This window comes from Hippoglossus stenolepis, chromosome 6 (genome assembly GCF_022539355.2).
Source record: "Hippoglossus stenolepis isolate QCI-W04-F060 chromosome 6, HSTE1.2, whole genome shotgun sequence".
NCBI classification, from domain to species: domain Eukaryota; kingdom Metazoa; phylum Chordata; class Actinopteri; order Pleuronectiformes; family Pleuronectidae; genus Hippoglossus; species Hippoglossus stenolepis.
Genome location: NC_061488.1, coordinates 54,066 through 61,443, shown reverse-complemented (window position 1 = coordinate 61,443; position 7,378 = coordinate 54,066).

The window sequence follows — 7,378 nt, the reverse complement described above, 5'->3', positions numbered from 1 at the left end:
TCTTAGGGATGGTAAATATCCTATAATTTTTTAAGTTTGGGTGGTTTATATGCAGAGATATTTTAAGAAAAGTGATGTTAAGGAAACAATCCCATAATGCTGCAGGAGAAGTGTGTCTCCTGGTAAAAGAGTCTATGAGAAACATGTCAAACTTGTTTAAATTGAATAATTGTGACCTAAAACAAGTCAAACTATTAGAGTGGAATTAGGTAGGACCATCTATATGAATTATTTATCCAATTGGTTAATAGTCTCCTTGGATTTATCTGTAGTACTTAAGTTTCTATTTATTCAGTTCGAGTGGCTTTTAATTATTCCTTCCTTAGTGTGCCAGTAGGGGTAGTGTTTGAATTGACAAACTAATATAAATCGGTACTCAATCATTCAATTAATAAAACAAATAAATAATTAAATAATTAAACATCTTAAATTAGAGAAATTCTCTGGGTGATATTTTTCTGATCGTTTTTGGATTTATTTTGCAGATAAGAGGAGAGTAATTTGACTAGACTTGTTTTATAAACCAACTTCATCATCCTTTAGGAGTAATGGACCAATCAGTAGACACGGTCTCTTTATTAAGTTAAAACACCTTTTGTAATGTCTGGGTAAAAATTATTTATTATCAAGGCAAGAATTTAATCCAAAATGTTAGAGTAGATTAAGTAGGGTCCATCCTTACTAAATAATCAATTTTATTGGTTAATTATTCCACTGAAATTATCTGTTAATTAAATTTAGCTGTTAAAAATGATAAAACTGATATATTCTTAATTTTCTGTGATAACATAATGAGGGAAACAGAGTCAGGGAGAGAGACTCAGGTCGGTTAAATCCCTCTCATTGACCGGGTTGTGGACTCTGTCTCCTTTACTCCTCACTGAAGTGAGGGAAAGAGAGTAGAGAAGAGGGATTTTTTATATATTAAATACTTTATATATGAGTTGGGATATTTATAGTAATATTTATTTATATAATTGTAAGAGTTTTCAATATAATCATTGTAATTATTTCTGGTGATTTCCTCTAGGATTAGTTTCTAAAGGTTGACCTCAGGTGTCTGATAGTGTCTGATATTCTAGAAGATGATTTTCCATCTTTTTCAGGTTTGAGGGCAGAGCTCAGATCTGGGGTTTGTTCTGCCTGCTGTGAATACAGTCTGCTGTCTGATCTTTGCCCGCTTCTTGGTGGTTTAGAAGTGTCGTTGTCAGTTAGACTGGGTTTTGTTTTAGGATTTGGGGTCCTTGGACTGGTTCTTTCTCCTTTGTGTCACCCATCAGTTCACGTCTGTCTTGATTCTTTGGCTGCAGAGAGCAAACGCTTTTGGAAGGGGTAGGCAAATCGGTTTTTCAAAGAGAGCCGCTCGTCCGATGGCTCTGGCTAAGTAGGTTTAGAAAAATATCTCGATGACTTCCTGCTTCGGGTCCGACGACTGGGCAGTTTGAACTAGGAGTCAAAGGCAATGCACTGGCCCACGACGCATCGAGTACTCTCCATTCTCACCTATCCTCTTTGCCTGAAATGGCTTTTGATAAGGAGTTGGTTTTTAATATGAACGTTATTTTGTTTTGGGATATTGTTCCTTTTAAAAACTGGTTTAAGTTTTGTTGATATTTTAAATCTTCATTGTAAGTGCTTTCTGTTTTGCTTTCTGTATTGATATTTCATGACGTATTGACTCACCCATTGTTTGGAATTATTGGCTGTTTAATTTGACGGAGTTGGTTGGACTATTATTTCTATAGATACTTATTTTAATTTCCTAATTTTACATTATGGAACACATCATCAGTAGTGGACCTCAGGATCATCGGGTGCTTCCCCGCCATCACTAGACACTCTCCGAGGAAGGCCCCGCTAGGCTGGGACTGGCCCCAGGTGTGTCCAACTGGGTTTTATTATAATCTAATTCTAAGATAATTTAGAAAAAGGATTCACGGTTTTGTTAAGGATCAACTGGTTAGTATTAGAATTAATATTTAAGGATAAATTGGTTTGGGTTTGGATTAGAGTTAAGATTAATATAAAGACTAAAAGGTTAGGTTTTAGGCATGGGTTAATTGCTAGGTTTAGGCGAGAATTAACTGGTTAGGTTGAAAGAATTAACTGGTTAGGTTTAGAGTTAAGGTATTGATAAGGTTAGGATAATGGTTAAGATTAGAATTAAGGTCATGTTGAGGCCTCTGGCTCTGGCTCTGAGTTTCAGCCCCTAGTGAGACTTCCAGATGACATCCTTTAAATTCTGGTTCTCTTCAGTAGGTGGAGTTGGATAAACAACTGAGTCATACTCACTCTGCCCAGTGCCCAGTCGGGGCTGGAAACACTTGCTCCCATCCTTCTGTTGGTTTTGGAGCGCTACACGCCGTGAAGCTCAAACCTCAAAGCTCAAAAAAAGTCCTCCACTGGGAATGATGGAGCCTCCCTAAAAGTTCCTGTCCTATACACCGCACAACTCCAGGAAACTTCTGGAGGTCGCTCTGTGTCACTGTACACCGCAAGACATGCTTTTTAGTATTGTTACAACAGACTCATCTTGGATTTCTCCCCATGGATTGGTCTAAAAGAGCTGATTCTCTGTGGGGCAGGTGTAGTCTGTGTGTACACTTACTCATGGTTTTTGCTATTTGAATTTTATATTATAAAGGATCTTAATTAAGAGAACTCTCTTAGGATGGTGTAATATCCTATAATTTTAAGTTTGGGTGGCTTATATGCAGAGATACTAAGAAAAGATGTTAAGGAAACAATCCCATAATGTACTGTGCAGAGTATGGTGTCTCCTGGTAAAAGAGTTCATGAGAAACATGTCAAACTTGTTTAAAATTGAATAATTGTGACCTAAAACAAGTCAAACTATTAGAGTGAATTAGGTAGGACCCATCTATATGAATTATTTATCCAATTGGTTAATAGGTCCCTGGATTTATCTGTGAAGTACCTGTAAGTTTCTATTTATCTAGTTCGAGTGGTTTTTAATTATTATCTTTTCCTTAGTGTGCCAGTAGGGTAGTGTTTGTCTGACAAACTAATATAAATCGTACTAATCATTCAATTAATAAATAAAATAAATAATTAAATAATTAAACATCTTAAATTAGAGAAATTCCTCTGGGTGATATTTTTCTGATCAAGTTTTGGATTTATTTGCAGATAAGAGGAGAGTAATTTGACTAGACTTGTTTTATAAACCAATCCCATCATCCTTTAGAGTAATGGACCAATCAGTAGACACGTCTCTTTATTAAGTTAAAACACCTTGTAATGTCTGTAAAAATTATTTATTATCATAAGAATTTAATCCAAAATGTTAGAGTAGATTAAGTAGGGTCCATCCTTACTAAATAATCAATTTATTGGTTAATTATTCCAATTGAAATTATCTGTTAATTAAATTTAGCTGTTAAAAATGATAAACCGATATATTCTTAATTTTCAGATAACATAATGAGGGGGAAACAGAGTCAGGGAGAGAGACCTGTACGGTCAAACCTCTCCCGCCTCGGACTGGCTGTGGACTCCTGTCTCCTTTACTCCCTACCAAGTGAGAGGGAAAGAGAGAGAAGAGGATTTTTTATATATTAAATACTTATATATGAGTTGGGACATGTATAGTAATATTTATTTATATAATTGTAAGAGTTTTCAATATAATCATTGTAATTATTTTGGTGATTTCTCTAGGATTAGTTTTTAAAGGTTGACCTCAGGTAAGTCTGGATAGTGTCTGATATTCTAGAAGATGATTTTCCATCTTTTTTCAGGCTCTGAGGGCAGAGCTCAGATCTGGGCTTGTTCTGCCTCCTGCTGTGAATGGGCCCTGCTGGTTCTGATCTTTGCCCCGCTTTGTGGCCGAAGTGTCGCTGTCAGTTAGACTGGGTTTTGTTTCTTGTGGATTTGGGGTCCGGACTGGGTTCTTTTCTCCTCAGTCATCAGTCACGCCCTGTCTTGATTCTTTGGCTGCAGAGGAGCAAACGTTTTGGAAGGGTAGGCAAATCGGTTTTCAAAGAGAGCCGCTTCTTTCGTCCGACGGCTCTATTGCTTAGGTTTAGAAAATATCTCGATGACTCCCTGTTTCAAAACCTGGACGACTGGGCAGTTTGAACTAGGGAGTCAAAGGCAATGCACTGGGCTCACGCACGTCATCGAGCAATTTCCATTCTCACTTTCATCCCTTTTGCCTGAAATGGCTTTTGAGCAGTGAGTTGGTTTTTAATATGAACGTGTTATTTTGTTTTGGGATATTGTTCCTTTAAAACTGGTTTAAGTTTTGCTGATATTTTTAAATCTTTCATTGTAAGTGCTTCTGTTTTTGTTTTCTGTATTGATATTTCATGATTTATTGATTCTCATTCCATTGTTTCAATTATTGTTGTTTAATTTCAATGGAGTTATTGGACTATTATTTCTATAGATATCATTTTAATTTCCTAATTTTACATTATGGAACACACATCAGTAGTGGACCTCAGGATCAACCGGGTGTTTCGCCATCATCAATACACCTTCCGAGGAAGGCCCCAACAGGGCTGGATCACAAGCCCCAGGGTGTCCAACTAAGTTTTTATTATAATCTAATTCTAAGATAATTTAGGAAAAGGATTCACGGTTTTGTTAAGGATCAACTAGTTAGTATTAGAATTAATATTTAAGATAAATTGGTTTGGGTTTGGATTAGAGTTAAGATTAATATAAAGGATTGGGGCAAGTAGCTTAGGGGGCATGGGGTTAACTGGTTAGGGTTTAGGCGTAGAATTAACTGGTTAGGTTTAGGCGTAGAATTAACTGGTTAGGTTTAGAGTTAAGGTATTGGATTAAGGCTAGGACAATGGTTAAGATTAGAATTAAGGTCATGTTGAGGCCTCTGGCTCTGGCTCTGAGTTTCAGCCCCTAGGAGACTCTGGGGATGACATCCTTTTAAATTCTGGTTCTCTTCAGTAGGTGGAGTTGGATAAATAACTGAGTCATACCACTCTGCTCAGTGCCCAGTCAGGGTTGGAACATCGGTTTCATCCTTCTGTTGGTTTTGGAGAAAGGCCACGCCGTGAAGCTCAAACCCTCAAAGCTCAAAAGTCCTCCACTGGGAATGATGGAGCCCCTAAAGTTCCTGTGTCCCATACACCGCACAACTCCAGGAAAACTTCTGAGCAATGCTCTAGCACACTTACACCGCAAGACATGCTTTAGTATTGTTACAACAGACTCATCTTGGATTTCCATGGATTGGTCTAAAGAGCTGATTCTCTGTGGGGCAGGTGTAGTCTGTGTACACTCCTTACTCATGGTTTTTGCTGAGTTTGGAATTTTATATTATAAAAGGATCTTAATTAAGAGGAACTCCTCTTAGATGGTAAATATCCTATAATTTTAAGTTTGGGTGGCTTATATGCAGAGATATTTTAAGAAAAGTGATGTTAAGGAAACAATCCTATAGATTTATCATAAGGAGAAGTGTGTCTCCTGGTAAAAAGAGTCTATGAGAAACATGTCAAACTTGTTTAAAATTGGAATAATTGTGACCTAAAACAAGTCAAACTATTAGAGTGAATTAGGTAGGACCCATCTATATGAATTATTTATCCACTGGTTAATAGTCCTTTGATGACTCCATACCCTAAGTTTCTATTTATTCAGTTCCGGAGTGCTTAATTATTATCTCTTCCTTAGTGTGCCAGTAGGGGTAGTGTTTGTCTGACAAACTAATATAATCGCATCAATCACTAATTAATAAATAAATAAATAACAAATAATTAAACATCTTAAATTAGAGAAATTCTCTGGGGTGATATTTTTCTGATCGCTTTTGGATTTATTTTGCAGATAAGAGGAGAGTAATTGACTAGACTGTTCTTATAAACCAATCCCATCATCCTTATGAGTAATGGACCAACCAGCAGACACGGCCCTTGGCTGGCTAAACACCTTTGTAATGTCTGTAAAATTATTTATTATCAGCAAGAATTTAATCCAAATGTTAGAGTAGATTAAGTAGGGTCCAGTATCCTTACTAAATAATCAATTTATTGGTTAATTATTCCACTGAAATTATCTGTTAATTAAATTTAGCTGTTAAAAATGATAAAACTGATATATTCTTAATTTTCTGGGTGATAAAGGCAACAGGGAAACAGAGTCAGGGGAGAGAGACCCACGGGTCAAACCCTCCCGCCGGACTGGCTGTGGACTCTGTCTCCTTTACCCCTCACCGAAGGATGTTGAGGAGAGAAGAGGGATTTTATATATTAAATACTATATATGAGTTGGGATATTTATAGCAATATTTATTTATATAATTGTAAGAGTTTTCAATATAATCATTGTAATTATTTTGGTGATTTCCAGGATTAGTTTTTAAAGGCTGACCAGGTAAGTCTGGATAGTGTCTGATATTCCAGAAGATGATTTTCCATCTTTTCAGTTTTATGCGAGCTCAGATCTGGGTTTGTTCTGGGTTTCCTGCTGTAATACAGTTCATTGGTTCTGGGATCTTTGCTCCCTATTTTCTTGTGGTTTAGAAGTGTCGCTATAAGCTGTTAGACTGGGTTTTGTTTTGTAGATTTGGGGTCCTTGGACTGGTTCTTTTCTCCTTTGTACGCTCATCAGTTCACGCCCTTGTCTTGATTCTTGGTCGCAGAGCAGCAAACGCTTGGAAGGGGTGGTGGCAAATCGAGCCAAAGAGAGCTGCTCGTCCGATGGCTCCACAAGTTAGTTTAGAAAAAGACCCCGATGACTTCTGCTTCATTCGAACACTGGGGGCAGTTTGGTCTAGGGAGTCAAAGGTATGCACTGGCTCACGCACGCCATCGAGCACTCTCCATTCTCACCTATCCCCTTTGCCTGAAATGGCTTTTGATATGAGTTGGTTTTTAATATGAACGTTATTTTGTTTTGGATATTGTTCCTTTAAAAAACTAGCTTTAAGTTTTGTTGATATTTTTAAATCTTTCATTGTAAGTGCTTGTTTTGTTTTCTGTATTGATATTTATGATTTATTGATTCTCATTCCATTGTTTGGAATATTGGTTGTTTAATTTTGACGGTTGGTTGACTATTATTTTCATAGATACTATTTTAATTTCCTAATTTTACATTATGGAACACATCATCAGTAGTGGACCCTATGATCATCGGGTGTTTCGCGCCATCATCACTGTGACACCCTCTCCGAGGGAATGGGGCCCCGCCAGGTTGGGATCGCTTCCCAGGGTGTGTCCAACTAAGTTTTATTATAATCTAATTCTCAAGATAATTTTAGAAAAGGATTCACGTTTTGTTAAGGATCAACTGGTTATATTAGAATTAATATTTGTATGGGATAAATTGGTTTGTCAATTAGAGCAGATTAATATAAAGATTAAATAGGTTTAGGTATGGGGTTAAC